The following is a 14,499-nucleotide window of genomic DNA, read 5'->3' on the forward strand; positions in this document are numbered from 1 at the left end:
TTAGAAATTAATGACTTACTTTACCTATTTTCTTTTTTTTTACACTTTTTTTTTTTTGGAGATGGAACATCACTCTGTTGCCTAGGCTGGAGTGCAGCGATGAGATCTTGGCTCACTGCAATCTCCACCTCCTGTCTCAGCCTCCCGAGTAGCTGGGACTACAGGTGCATGCCGCCGCGCCTGGCTAATTTTCTTTTTTTTTTTTCCTTTTGTATTTTAGTAGAGACGGGGTTTCACCATGTTTCCCAGGCTGGTCCTGAACTACTGAACTCAGGCAAACTGCCCGCTTTGGGCCTCCCAAAGTGCTAGGATTACAGGCGTGGGCTACACTTTTTTTTTTTTTTTTTTTTTTGAGATGGGTTCTCACCATGTTGCCTAGGCTGGACTTGAACTTTTGGACTCAAGTGATCCTCCTGCCTCAGTTTACCAAGTAGTTGGGACTTACTGGCACATGCCACGATATACCTGGCTCTTTACCTAATTTCTTATGTGATGTGTCAAAGTGTGTCCCTATGCCTGCTATATTATTCTATTCCTAGATAAATGTTCTGATTTTTAAAATATTAAAATATTTAAAAAATATTAAAAATTATACTTTGAAATTATAACTGTAGTTGCCTCAAGGTAGAGGAACTAGATGGGCTAGGGACAGGGAAAGAAGACTTACTTTTTACTGCCTATCCTTTTCATCTCTTTTTTTTTTTTTTTTTTGAGACGGAGCCTCGCTGTGTCTCCCAGGCTGGAGTGCAGTGGCGTGATCTCGGCTCACTGCACGCTCCGCCTCCCGGGTTCACGCCATTCTCCCGCCTCAGCCTCCCAAGTAGCTGAGACTACAGGCGCCCGCCACCACACCCGGCTAGTTTTTTGTATTTTTAGTAGAGACGGGGTTTCACCATGTTAGCCAGGATAGTCTCGATCTCCTGACCTCGTGATCCACCCGCCTCGGCCTCCCAAAGTGCTGGGATTACAGGCTTGAGCCACCGCTCCCGGCCCCTTTTCATCTCTTTTGAATGTTGTGTCACTTCATGTATTCATGTACAAAATAAAAAGCAACCCCTCTCCCACAAAAATGATGCTTTATTAGAAGATATAACATCTATCTATACATTTGTCTTTTCTTTACCTAAATACTTAGCAAGTACTCAGTAAGTACTGAACAGAATAAATAACCCTAATACTGGTTTAACCCAGGCAGGGTTTGGAGAGGCACCAGATCTCATCTCTGGCTGATGAGCTGACAGAAGAATAGGAACTCCTCAGCTGCTTACTTACCTTTCCTTCCAAAGATAAGAATCTCAGTTACTTTCTGATTCTCAACCCAGTATGGTTCCCCAAATTTCCAGCAGTATGGGTGTGTGCATGTGTGTGTGTGAGAGAGTGAGTGTGAGACAGAGTTCTGATTGAAATCAGATATATGATTTGTGTGTGTTGGGGGGTGGAGAAGGAGCGTTAGTAAGCCTAACTGACAACATCCTATACAGTGATAATGAGTTTATGGCATTAAAATACAATGCAAAGATTTTGAATTTTTTAAAAACCACCAATATGACTAAATTTAGTCCTATCTTTCTGAAGCTTCATTTAATTTACAACAATTCTATTTTTTTTTTTCCTCAAAATTCATCTAGGGTATAACAGTCACTATAAAGACCAAACTCACTATAGATATTTGACTTCATTGGGCTTACATTTAAAAGTAATTGTCAGAATTTGCCCAACCAAAGCTGTAGTCATTTCAAATTCTTTCTCTTATTTATGTCTTGCTGCCAGACAAAATTTGCTGTATACTTTGCAGTAAGTATCCATCTTCCTCCTCCACCTATGAAATTAACAATTAGAAGCATCCTAGACCTTAACTGTTACTACACACTGAATCTGGCCACTCAAGTAAGATTCAGACTCCAACATAATCCCACTAAAATTGTGGAAGAGGTTTCTCAAGTCCTAATGATACAAAAAGGATGCTTAGTCCCAGATACAAGAGGTTAGATATTTGGTTGCTTTCCCTGATTTTTTTTTTTTTTTTTGGTATGTGGTGGTGGTCAGACAGTATTTCCAATAATGCATACAACTTACTGTGCTTTAGCATCTTCTATATATTATCTCGTATTTAATTCTCTCAGCAACCTCTAAAGTATAATTATTCCCATTTTACAGATGAGGAACTGGAAACTCAGAGCAATCTGTTCCAATGTTATATAGCTAAATAAGATGCAAAAGCTAGAATCTAAATCCCAATCAATATGACTCTAAACTAAAGCCTGTATGGTTTGCTTTGTTTGAGGTTAAGTCTCATTCTGTTGCTCAGGCTGGACTGCAGTGATCATAGCTCACTGCAACCTCAAACTTCTGGCCTCAGGCAGTCCTCCCACCTCAGCCTCCCAAATAGCTGGGACTACAGGTATATGACACCATGCCTGGCTAATTTTTATGTTTTAGTTTTCAGTAGGGACAAGGTTTTGCTATGTTGCCCAGTCTGGTCTTAAACTTATGGCCTCAAGCGATCCTCCTGTCTGGCCTCCCAAAGTGTTGAGATTACAGGTGTAAGCCATACTGCATGGCCTTACATATATTTTTAACTATGCTGCCTCACAAGATAAGATTACACTTTCTTGGTTCTCAGGAGCTCGTATTTTCAGTGTAAAACACTAAATGGTCTATGCACTGCACTTGAGAATAAAATTGTGGACTAAAGCAAAAGACATCAACACCTGTAGGTTTATTTTGGGCTGAGAAGCAGATTATTGATTTTACGTTTGACCTGTCTCTACCAGAAAAGAAACAGATGCAGCAATAAAGCTACATACTGGTGGTAAAGTGAAAGACACATAGAACAGGCAGAAGAAGCAAAGAGAAAATGTCCAAGTAGGCAAAATGCAACACGAGGATAAAAAGAGAAAAGGGAGTTGGGACAAACACCGAAAAGTCCAAAGCTGCAAGGTTATTATTATGAAACACATTATGTGTCTCCTTTGTATGTGATGTACTTTATTGATGATGTAAAAAATAAAGCTCAGCTCTTGAAGAAGTATTTAAGGAAAATTTAAGAAGTATCTTTTTTTTAAACCATAAAAAAGATATAATGACTAAATCCATTATGATACATCCTTAACATGGAATACGACGTAGTTATTTAAAATATTACAGGAGGTCATTTAATTATATGGGAATATGTTACAGGAATATATTTCTCTAAACAAAGAAGATTATGAAATATATAAAGAAGGGTCTCAATTTGTTAAAAATATAAAATATAAGCAACAAAAATATATGTATAATCTAAAAATTCAAACAATGATTATCTCTGGGAAATTTATTCTTTTCCTCTTGGTGAATTTTGACTTTGCTTTGTCTCCTAAATTTTCAACAATAAAAATTGTTACTTTTTTCTTTTGAACCATCACAATATCTGAAACTTTTTCATCACCTGAAATAGAAACTCTGCAGCCATTAAGCAGTAATTTTCCATTCCCTATGCTCCCCACCGCCCTTAATATTCTTCTTCTATATAAATGTATCCATTCTAGATACCTAAGTGGAAAAATACATTATTTGTCCTTTCGTGACTGGCTTATTTCATTTAACATGTATTTTCAAGGTTCATCCACATTGTAGCATTTATCAGAACTTCATTCTTTTTTTTTTAGAGACAGGGTCTCACTTTGTCCTCCAGGCTGGATGGCAGTGGTGTGATCATAGCTCAAGCAATCCACCTGCCTCAGCCTCCTGAGTAGCTGGGAGTACTGCGTAAGCCTAACTGACAACATCCTATACAGTGATAATGAGTTTATCACTGCATGTGTCACCATACCCTGTTGATTTTTTTTTTTTTTTTTTTTTTTTGACAGAGTCTCCCTCTGTCATCCAGGCTGGAGCGCCATGGCACAATCTCGACTCACTGCAACCTCCGCCTCCCAGGTTCAAGCGATTCTCCTGCCTCAGTCTCCTGAGTAGCTGGGACTACAGGCGTGTGCCACCACGCCCAGCTAATTTTTTGCATTTTTAATAGAGATGAGGTTTCACCATGTTGGCCAGGCTGGTCTTGAATTCCTGACCTCAAGTGATCCGCCTGTCTCGGCCTCCCAAAGTGCTAGGATAACAGGGATGAGCCACTGTGCCCAGTTTTTGGTTTTTTGTTTTTTTTTTGTTTTTTTGAGATGGAGTCTCGTTTCCATTGTGCAGACGTTTCCATTGTGCAGTGGCACGATCTTGGCTCACTACAACCTCCACCTCTCAGGTTCAAGCGATTCTTCTTCCTCAGCCTCCCATGTAGCTGGGGTTACAGGCATGCACCACCACGCCTGGCTAATTTTTTTTGTATTTTTAGTAAAGATGGGGTTTCGCCATTTGGCCAGGCTGCTCTCAAACTCCTGACCTCAGCTGATCCATCCGCGTCAGCCTCCTGAAGTGCTATGATTACAGGCATAAGCCACCATGCCTGGCCCAATTTTTCTATTTTTTTTCTAGAGATGCAGTCTCGCTATGTTGCCCAGGCTGGTCTTGAATTCCTGGGCTCAAGTGATCCTCCCATCTCAGCTGCCCAAAGTGCTGGGATTAGAGGCATGAATCACTATGCCAGCTTTCATTATTTTTTTTATTGCTGAATAATATTCAATTGTATGGCTATACCACATTTTGTTTATCCATTCATCTGTTGATGGACACTTGGGTTATTTCCACCTCCTGAATATTGTGAATAATATTGTCATATATTCACATACAAGTTTTCGTGTGAACATCTGTTTTCCATTTTTTAAAGTATATACCTACGAGTAAAATTGCTGGATCATATGTTAATTCTGTTTAGCTTTTTTGAGGATCCACCAAACTGTTTGACACAATGGCTTGTACCCATTTTATGTTCCAACCAACAATTCACAAAGGTTCCAATTTCTCCAAATCCTCTTGAACACTTTTTATTTTCCATATTTTTGATAACAGCCATCCTAGTAGGTATGAAGTGGTAACTCATCATGGTTTTTGTGTTTATTTCCCTTATAATTAATGATTCTGAGCATCTTTTCATGACCTATTGGTCATTTAGATATCTCCTTTGGCAAAATGTCTATTCGAGTCTTATGCCCATTTTTGAATTAGGTTGTTTGGGTTTTTATGTCGATCTGTAGGAGTTCTTTATTCTAGATATTAATCACTTATCAGATATATGATTTGCAAATATTTTATCCCATTCCATCTTTATTCTCTTGGTAGTATCTTTTGATAAACAAAAGTTATTAATTTTGATGAAACACAATTTATCTAATTTTTCTTTGTTGCCTTATGCTTTTGGTGTCATAGCTAAAAAATCAGGCATTACTTTTTAAATCATAAAATAATTTCAAAAATAAAAAAAAAAATCAGAGTAAAAAATAACAGTTGCTAGTTGTGGGGCAGAAGATGTAGGAGGCTGAGCACAATGGCTCACGCCTGTAATCCCAGCACTTTGGGAGGCTGTGGCAGGCAGATCACTTGAGCCCAGGAGTTCAGCACCAGCCTAAGTAACACGGTAAGACCCCATCTCTACAAAAAATAGAAAAGTTAGCCGAGCATGGTGGCACACGCCTGTAGTCTCAGCTACTTAGAGGGCTGAGATAGGGGATATGTTGAGCTCAGGAGATGGAGGTTGCCATGAGCCAAGACTGCACCACTGCACTCCAGCCTGGGTAACAGAGCAAGACCCTGACAAAAAAAAAAAAAAAAAAGAAGGAAGGAAGGGAGGGAGGGAGGGAGGGAGGGAGGGAGGGAGGGAGGGAGGGAGGAAGGAAGGAAGGAAGGAAGGAAGGAAGGAAGGAAGGAAGGAAGGAAGGAAGGAAGGAAGGAAGGAAGGAAGGAAGGAAGGAAAGAAAGAAAGAAAGAAGGAAAGAAGGAAAGAAGGAAAGAAGGAAAGAAAGATAAAATTTAGGAGAAGATATAGCTCATTATCTCTGAAATTATGCTTTGAATTCAAAGCACAGTAAGGGTAGCTAACATAGTGTTTTAAGCATCCGTATTCCTCCTCTTATTATAATGTGACTTAGTAGATGATTGCCTGGTCCAAAGACATGTGTAATAAAAACAAAGCTACCCATTGGATCAAGAGCTCATCCATCAATTTTGCCCACCATCTGTGGATGGCATTGCAGGTCATTTGCATAGCATCCACTTTGGACTTACATACAAGACTCAGCAACAGTCCTTTGGTACCAAACCATTTTATGCGTTTTCTGCAATTTACAGTTGAACCCTCAGACTCACATATCAAGGCAGAAGCTCTGGTAAAGGCATACCTAGGTATGTAGACACCGGATTCATCATCTGTTATATTTTAAAGACCCCTGATTCTTTTTATTATTTTTCTTTTTGTTTTTTATTGACACAGGGTCTCGCTCTGTCACCTAGACTAGAGTGCAGTGATGCGATTATAGCTCACTGTAACCTCATACTCCTTGGCTCAAGTGATCCTCCCTCCTCCTCAGCTTCCTGAGTAGCAAGCACTAGAGGCGCACACCACCATGCTCAGATACTTTTAAAAAACTTTTTTGTAGAGATGAGGTCTTGCTATATGTTGCCCAGGCTGGTCTTGAATTTGGCTTAAAGCAGTCTTCCCACCTAGGCCTCCCAAAGTGCTGGGATTATAGGTGTGAGCCACTGGCCCTGTCCTTCTTTTTCTTTATTCTTTTCCTCTTTTTAAAAAAATTTGTCTTGGACAAGATGTTGTTGTTTAAAATGAATAAATAATACAAATAAAAAGCTTGTCCCCACATATATTTTGAGACAGGGTCTTGCTCTGTTGCCCAGGTTAGAATATACTGGCAAGATCATGGCTCACTGTAGCCATGACCTCCTGGGCTCAGGTGATCCTCCCATCTCAGTTTCCTGAGTAGCTGGGATTACAGGTACATACTACTATGTTCAGCTAATTAAAAAAAATTTTTTTTTGATAGAGAAAGCGTCTTGCTATGTTGCCCAGTTTGGACTAAAACTCCCGGGTTCAAGTGATCCTCTTGCCTCAGCCTTCCAAAGTTCAGGGATTATAGGCATGAGCCACCACACCTGATCTACTTTGTTACCTTGTTCCCTCCCTTGAAAATTGTATTTCCTTAGCTTGGTCAGAAAAGCAGTACGTGTTAAGCCTAATGTCCAGTGCTAGTAGGAATAGTTAACAATAAACATTAATAATTGTTGCTGACACACTGGTGCCAAATTATTGTTCAATTTGGTCCTATTCTCTAGAAGTTGAATATGCCTTCAGTTATGGTCTTCTCTTTGCTTTCCTAGTAAAGTCCTCTTTACTCTCTCTAGACCTCTTATAACAGCCAAAGGTCCTTTTAATCACCACTAAATGATCAAAAATCTGTTAATGGTGTCTATGTAATTTCTATTTTTATTTCTAAAGGAGAATGACAGACATATTTGTTTACTGATGTTCGGCGTAAGGGCAAGGAGGAGGATGCAGCTACAACAAACACCTCAACTCCCAGTCAATACTAGTAGTTTTCTAAAGTTTTCCCACTCCAGTTTTCTAGTTCTCTTAGAGGTTGAGGTGGAGAAACAGATCATATGAAAGTAAATAAGTTACAGTTTCTGGAAACCCATAAACATAGCTGCATCTTGCCTGCAGCAAGGAATGTTGCAGGAAATTGGTAGGACTGAGAGCTGAGGGAGAGTTGCAAGAGGATGCCCGTGAGGAAGGCTGGTATGGAACTCTACATGCTACTACCTCTGCAGAAGCCTCAGCTGGGAGAATGCAGAAATTGTTTCCTTCCCACAGCTGATCTCTGGTATGTTACTCTCTAATAATTAACTTTGACATGTGATTAGAGATTATGTGCATTTATGAGCACTATTTCCTCCAGGATGAAAGTTCAAACCAGAGATGTAGGGAAAGGGTAAATATATTCAGAAACTTCCAAGAGTGAGTTGCCTCCAGAAATGAAGAAACTAGAAAAAATTAGAACCATCTGTGGTTACGTACTAGCTAAGATTTTCTTCTTAGATTGGTGAACAGTTATCTGAAAACCACTTAAAAAAATTTAGATTTACAGAAAATGAAAACCATTCTAATAATAATTATTTTTTGAGACAGGGTCTTGTTCTGTCACCCAGGCTAGAGTGCAGTGGCACAATCAGAGCTCACTGCAGCCTCGATCTCCTGTACTCTAGAGATCCTCCTGCTTCAGCCTCCTAAGTAGCTGGGACTATGGGACTGTGCCACTTGCCTGGCTAATTTTTTTGATTTTTGGTAGAGAAGAGGTCTCATAATGTTGCACAGGCTGGTCTTGACCTCCTGGGCTCAAGTAATCCTCCCACCTTGGCCTCCCAAGGTGCTAGGATGACAAATGTGAGTCACTGTGTCTGGCCAAACTATTTTTTTTTTTAACTGTCATACTGGCTGGGCGTGATGGCTCACGCCTGTAATCCCAGCACTTTGGGAGACTGAGGCAGGAAGATCACTTGAGGCCAGGAGTTCGAAACCAGTCTGGTCAACATAGCGAGACCCAGTCTCTACAAAAGAAAAAAAAAGTTAGCCAGACATGGTGGTACACGCCTGTGGTTCCAGCTACTTGAGAAGTTGAGGTGAGAGGGTTGCTTGAGCCCAGGAGTTGGAGGCTGCAGTGAGCCATGATTGCACCACTGCACTCCAACCTGGGTGACAGAACGAGACTCTGTTTCAAAAAAATAAAACCAAAAACCAAAAACCTGTATTTTAGCTCCAAATTTGTTGCTGCAATGCAAATTATTAGAGAGAATGCTTTTGTCATGCTATAAATACTTATGCCCTACCAAATCTCATGTAGGCAGAACCTCCAATCAGATTAACAGCAACATCTCCAGGTTTTTATCCTACTTATCCTGGCAAACCATTCATCCTCAATTCATGGATCTGATTGTAAGGAAGGGTCAAATTATGTACGAGTCTTCCAAAACCAGAAACCTAAAGGCAGAAATGTGGTTACTGTTCCTTTAGAGAGGATACTTCCAAAGAGAATCTATACACTATCCAGGAGTTCTTTTATTAATATTCTAAGTATAAATCTCTCAGGTGATCCAACAAGCAATTTGGGATAGTTTGTAAAAATGTTCAAAGCCTCTGGAGACCCTTAAAAAAACACTGACACCTAGCTGCCACCCACAGTTATTCTGATCCAATCTAATTGGGTGAGATCTGGGGATTGGGATTTTAAAAATTCCCACTCCCACACTCTAATGTGCAGCAAAATATGGAAACTCCTGCTAAAGAAAATGGTGTCTTCAAATTTGTCCACCTTCAAGTCTGGGATGGAGAGAAAACAAAAACCCTAAACCCTTAATTCTGAGATCTTCTGGGATTCGAGGAGCCAAAGAAAGCACAAGTGCAGGCCGGGCGTAGTGGCTCACGCCTGTAATCCCAGCACTTTGGGAGGCCGAGGCGGGTGGATCACCTGAGGTCAGGAGTTCGAGACCAGCCTCAACATGGAGAAACCCCATCACTACTAAAAATACACTACTAGCCAGGCGTGGTGATGCATGCCTGTAATCCCAGCTACTCGGGAGGCTGAGGCAGGAGAATTGCTTGAACCAGCCAGGGCAACAGAGTGAGACCAGCCAGGGCAGCACAGTGAGATTCTAGCTCTACAAAAAGTAAAATAAATAAATAGATTAAAAAAAGAGAGAGGAGGCCAGGCGCGGTGACTCATGAGGTCAGGAGATCAACACCATCCTGGCCAACATGGTGAAACCCTGTTTCTATTTAAAAAAAAATACAAAAATTTGCTAGGTGTGGTAGTGGGCACCTGTAGTCCCAGCTACTCAGGAGGCTGAGACAAAAGAATCGCTTGAACTCAGGAGGCGGAGGTTACAGTGAGCAAAGATCGCGCCACTGCACTCCAGCCTGGGCGACAGAGCAAGACTCAAAAAAAAAAAAAAAAAAAGAGGAACTCAACCTAGTAACAGTTGGGGTCAGAGGGTGGATGATCTGCTCAGATCGACTTTGGGAAGCAATGTCTCTCATTATAATGCACATTTCTAGAAAATCTCTCTCCAACTTGTGACAATAATTATTCTGAAATTTGCATTTGCCCCTTTTATGAGTTGAACTGTGTCCTGTCCCACTCTTCCCCTGCCAGAAAAAGGTATATTGAAGTTCTAACTCCTAGTACCTCAGCAATGACTTTATTTGGAAATAGGGTCTTTACAGAGGCAATCAAGATATCAAGATAAGGTCACCAGGGTCTGCCCTAATCCAGTGACTGGTGTCCTTATAAACTGGAGCAATTTAGCCGGGCGCGGTGGCTCAAGCCTGTAATCCCAGCACTTTGGGAGGCGGAGACAGGTGGATCACGAGGTCAGGAGTTCGAGACCATCCTGGCTAACACGGTGAAACCCCGTTTCTACTAAAAAAATACAAAAAGCTAGCCAGGCGAGGTGGCTGGTGCCTGTAGTCCCAGCTACTCGGGAGGCTGAGGCAGGAGAAAGGCGTAAACCCTGGAGGCGGAGCTTGCAGTGAGCTGAGATCTGGCCACCGCACTCCAGCCCGGGCGACAGGCGAGACTCCGTCTCAAAAAAAAAAAAATAAAATAAAATAAAATAAAATAAAATAAAATGGAGCAATTTGGACACAGATATGCACAGAGGGAAGACAGCCATGTGACTGGAATGATGCAGCTACAAGGCCAAGGAACACCACGGATTGCCAGCAAAGAGCAGAAGAAAAGAAAGATTCTTCCCTAGAGCTTCAGGAGACAGATGGTCCTGCCAACACCTTGATCTCAGAGGCCTAGCCTCAGGAACTGGGAAATAATAACTTTCTGTTGTTTTAAGGTACTCAGTTTTTGGTACATTGTTACAGCAGCCTAGGAAACTAATACAGCCCCAAAGGCCGATGTGGTGGTGATTAAATCAGTCAGATTTTACCTTAACTAGCCTGACTGAATTGCTGCTAGACTGCAGTCTAAGTGGTTCTCAGATAGGGTTGGTGGAGAACAGTGGTGATGGCAGCAAACCATAATTTCTTGGGGAGCATCTTTTACAATAAGCATGTCCAAGCTCCATCTTGTTTATTTTATTTTTTAAATAAAGACAGGTCTCACTATGTTGGCCAGGCTGGTTTCAAACTCCTGGGCTCAAATGATCCTTCCGCCTTGGCCTCCTAAATTGCTAAAATTACAGGTGTGAGCCACTGCACCTGGTTCTAAGCTCCATCTTGAACCTGCTGATTCAGAATAGGAGCAGGAGACAGTTAATATTTTATTTTATGTTTTTTATTTTATTTTATTTTGAGACAGGGCCTCACTGTCGCCTAGGCTGGAATGCAGTGGTGTAATCACAGCTCACTGCAGCCTCAGCCTTCCTGGACTCAGGTGATCCTCCCACCTTGGCCTTCCAAGTAGCTGAGATAACAGGCACTCGCAACCAAGCCTGGCTAATTTTCTACTTTTTGTAGAGATAGAGTTTCGCCATGTTGCTCAGGCTGGTCTTGAACTCCCGGGCTCAAGCACTCTGTACACTTCAGCCTCCCAAATTGCTAGGATTACAGGTGTGAGCCACGGTGTCTGGCCAGTTAACACACATTTTAAACAAGATCCCCAAATGGTATCAGTGACTTGCTCTGATCCCCCCTCCCCTCAATTCTCCCTCAGTAACTGCTGGCTTTACTAGCTTAAGTAAAAGGATAAAACTTTGGGTCTTCTCCAAATTCATCTGTAGATCCTAATCAAAATTTCAGCACTTTTTTTTTCTATAAAAATTCACAAAGATGATCCTAAAATTTACATGGAATTGCAAAAGGCCAAGTAAAGCCAAGGCAATCTTGAAGAAGTACAACAAAACTGGAAGATTTATACTACTAGGTAACAAGATTTACAAAGCTGTAGTTATCAAGATAATGTAGTATTGACACAAGAACAGGTAAATGTATAAATGGAACAGAAAAGAACCCATAAATAAACCCACACATGGTTTATGACAAATGTGACACTGCTGTGCAACGGGGGAAAGGATGGTCTTTTTAGTAAGGTGCTGGGTCAATTAGATATCCATATAAAAAAATAAGAATCTTGACTCCCAACTTACACCCTAAACAAAAATAAATTCCAGATAAGACTGTGGATGTAAATACGTGTGTGTGTGTATATATATATATATATATATATATATATATATATATATATATACAAGGTTCTCAGAAAAAACATAGAAGAATATATTATCTTGGGATGGGCAAAACTTTGTTAAACAGGGCACAGAAAGCACTAACAATAAAAGGAAAAAAGAAAAATTTTAAAAAGATAAAATAGACTACATAAAAATGAAGACAAAGACACCATTAACAGAAAAGTCAAGACACAGAATATATTTATATCACGTAAATCTCACAAAGGACTCATAACCAGAATACTCCTATAAATCAATAAGAAAAAGACATACAACCCAATCCAAAAATGGGCAAAAGACTTGAACAGACACTTTGTAAAAGAGATTTCCAAATGGCCAATGAACACATGAAAAGATGCTCAATTTCATTACTCACCAGGGAAATGCAAATTAATACCACAATGAGATACCACTACACACCACCAGAATGGCTAAAATGAAAAAGACAAATAAGGTCAAGTGTTGGCTAGAACGTAGAGCAATCAGGATTCTAATACATTGGAAGCAGGAATGTAAATTCGTTTAGACATTTCCGGAAACTTGTGATATCTATTCAAGTTGATCATACACATACCTTATGATTCAAGAATTCCATTTCAAAGTATAGATAGATAGGAATATGTATATATGTATATATAGTCCGAAAAAGACATGTACAAGAATTTTCACAGCAGCACTTTTTATAACAGCCTCAAACTGCAAATAACCCAAATGCCCATCAACAACTGAATAACTAGCAGTATACTCACATAATAGAATACTATAATGAAAATAAACAAAGTTCAACAACATGCAACAATATGGATGAATCTCACTGGCATAATGTTGAACAGCTCAACATAAAAAAGCTCATACTGTAATGATTCTATTTACATGAAGTTCAAAATGGGAAATATTAATCTATGATATTAATGGTGAGATTGGTTACCTGGGGTGAGGAGAAGGGCTAGTTATTAGAAGGGAGGCATGAAATAGGTTTTGGGGTTCTGGCAATACTGTGTTTCCTCATCTAGGTGCTGGTACCACATGGTGTGTTCACTTTGAAAATGCAAACTTGCACACTTAGGATTTGGGTACATGTTTATATTACTTTCAGTAAGACCTATTAATATAAAACAAAAACAAAACCTTTGGGTTTGTGACTCCTGTAGACAAGTGACTGGGAAGATACAAAGGATAACAGATTAGGCTATGCCAGGATTAGCTAAGATGCAGGCCAGTTCTATACTTTAGGCAACTTGCCCAATCTCTAGGGCAGCAGACTAGTCTAGTATCTAAGGCAACAGCACATGGCAGAAAAGGGGAGGGTTCCGCTTTCTTCATCTACTCTTTCTCCATACTTCATTCCAGGAGATTTTCTGCATAATTCTAAGGAATACACTGAAAGCTAAAAAGCAAAAGGGAGCTTCATAAATGAGAAGATGCACAGTATTTCAAGTATATTGAATGATCTAGAAAATTTTCAAAAAGGTGGGGATAATCAGAGTTAAATAAGGAGAATGCAGGTTGTTCACCAAATTAGTTCAGGGTTAAAAGTTTCATTTGATTATGAGTTCAATGGGGGTAGAAAATTATTTGACAGCAGTCTTTTGGGCTGCTTTTAGATACCCTAAGGAGAAAATAGAGTACAATCTGGGGGAGGGGTGACTGCTCAATTTCTCACCATAGCCTTTTTGTCATATAGCTTGTTGCTATGGAGAAGGCCGTGAAGGCAGCAACTAAAGGAAATAAAGGATCTGGCAGGAGTAAGCACAGGGATAGTAGATTAAACAAAAATTTCTTGAGCAATTAGCGAGTAGCAGGGCCTATAAATGACATACTTTTCTTGTTTTTCCTAACCCTTACCCCTCTGAAAGTACACGGGCTTGGTTTACCACTATAATTTAACTGAGACACAGAGAAGCCTGAATGGGCCTAACAAAGCATAAGCCTGGCAGACAAAACACAAGGCCATTTAGCAATGCTGCCTAATGCCAGGAGGAATCAGCTACCTACCCACCCTATCCTGGGGAAATTATCTCCAGCTGCCTAAATTATAAAGTTGGTGCCCTGTGATTTCTTTGTTCTGTAAAGCCTGAGGGAGATGGAATAATGAGGTATCAGAAGAGGTGGAGAACGGCCCCTTGTTTCATAGAGTAGTCAGAGAGAGAGAGAGAGAGAGAGAGAGAGAGAGAGAGAGAGAGAGAGAGAGAGAGTTAAAGAGAGAAATCGAGTTAGTTCTCACCGGTATCATTAAGAGGCAGCAGCAGCCTCAGTAGCAATAGCTTGGGAGCAAAGCTCTGCTTGAACTAGTCTGAAACTACTGCCGTGGGAGAAAAGGCTAGTTGCCAACTTTGTTAATAGCTTCTGTCTATCATTGTTACAGCAGCTTTATCAAATAGGGCAGGG

At 40.4% G+C, this 14,499-nt stretch overlaps 1 protein-coding gene across 4 annotated transcripts in view; it reads right to left on the bottom strand.

The window, feature by feature from the left end:
* Nucleotides 1–14,499, bottom strand: part of LOC105488614 (zinc finger protein 609) — a 243,690-nt gene that overhangs the window by 39,921 nt on the left and 189,270 nt on the right. The gene's annotated exons all lie outside the window — the stretch shown is intronic.

Source organism: Macaca nemestrina, chromosome 7 (assembly GCF_043159975.1).
Source record: "Macaca nemestrina isolate mMacNem1 chromosome 7, mMacNem.hap1, whole genome shotgun sequence".
Taxonomy (NCBI): Eukaryota; Metazoa; Chordata; class Mammalia; order Primates; family Cercopithecidae; genus Macaca; species Macaca nemestrina.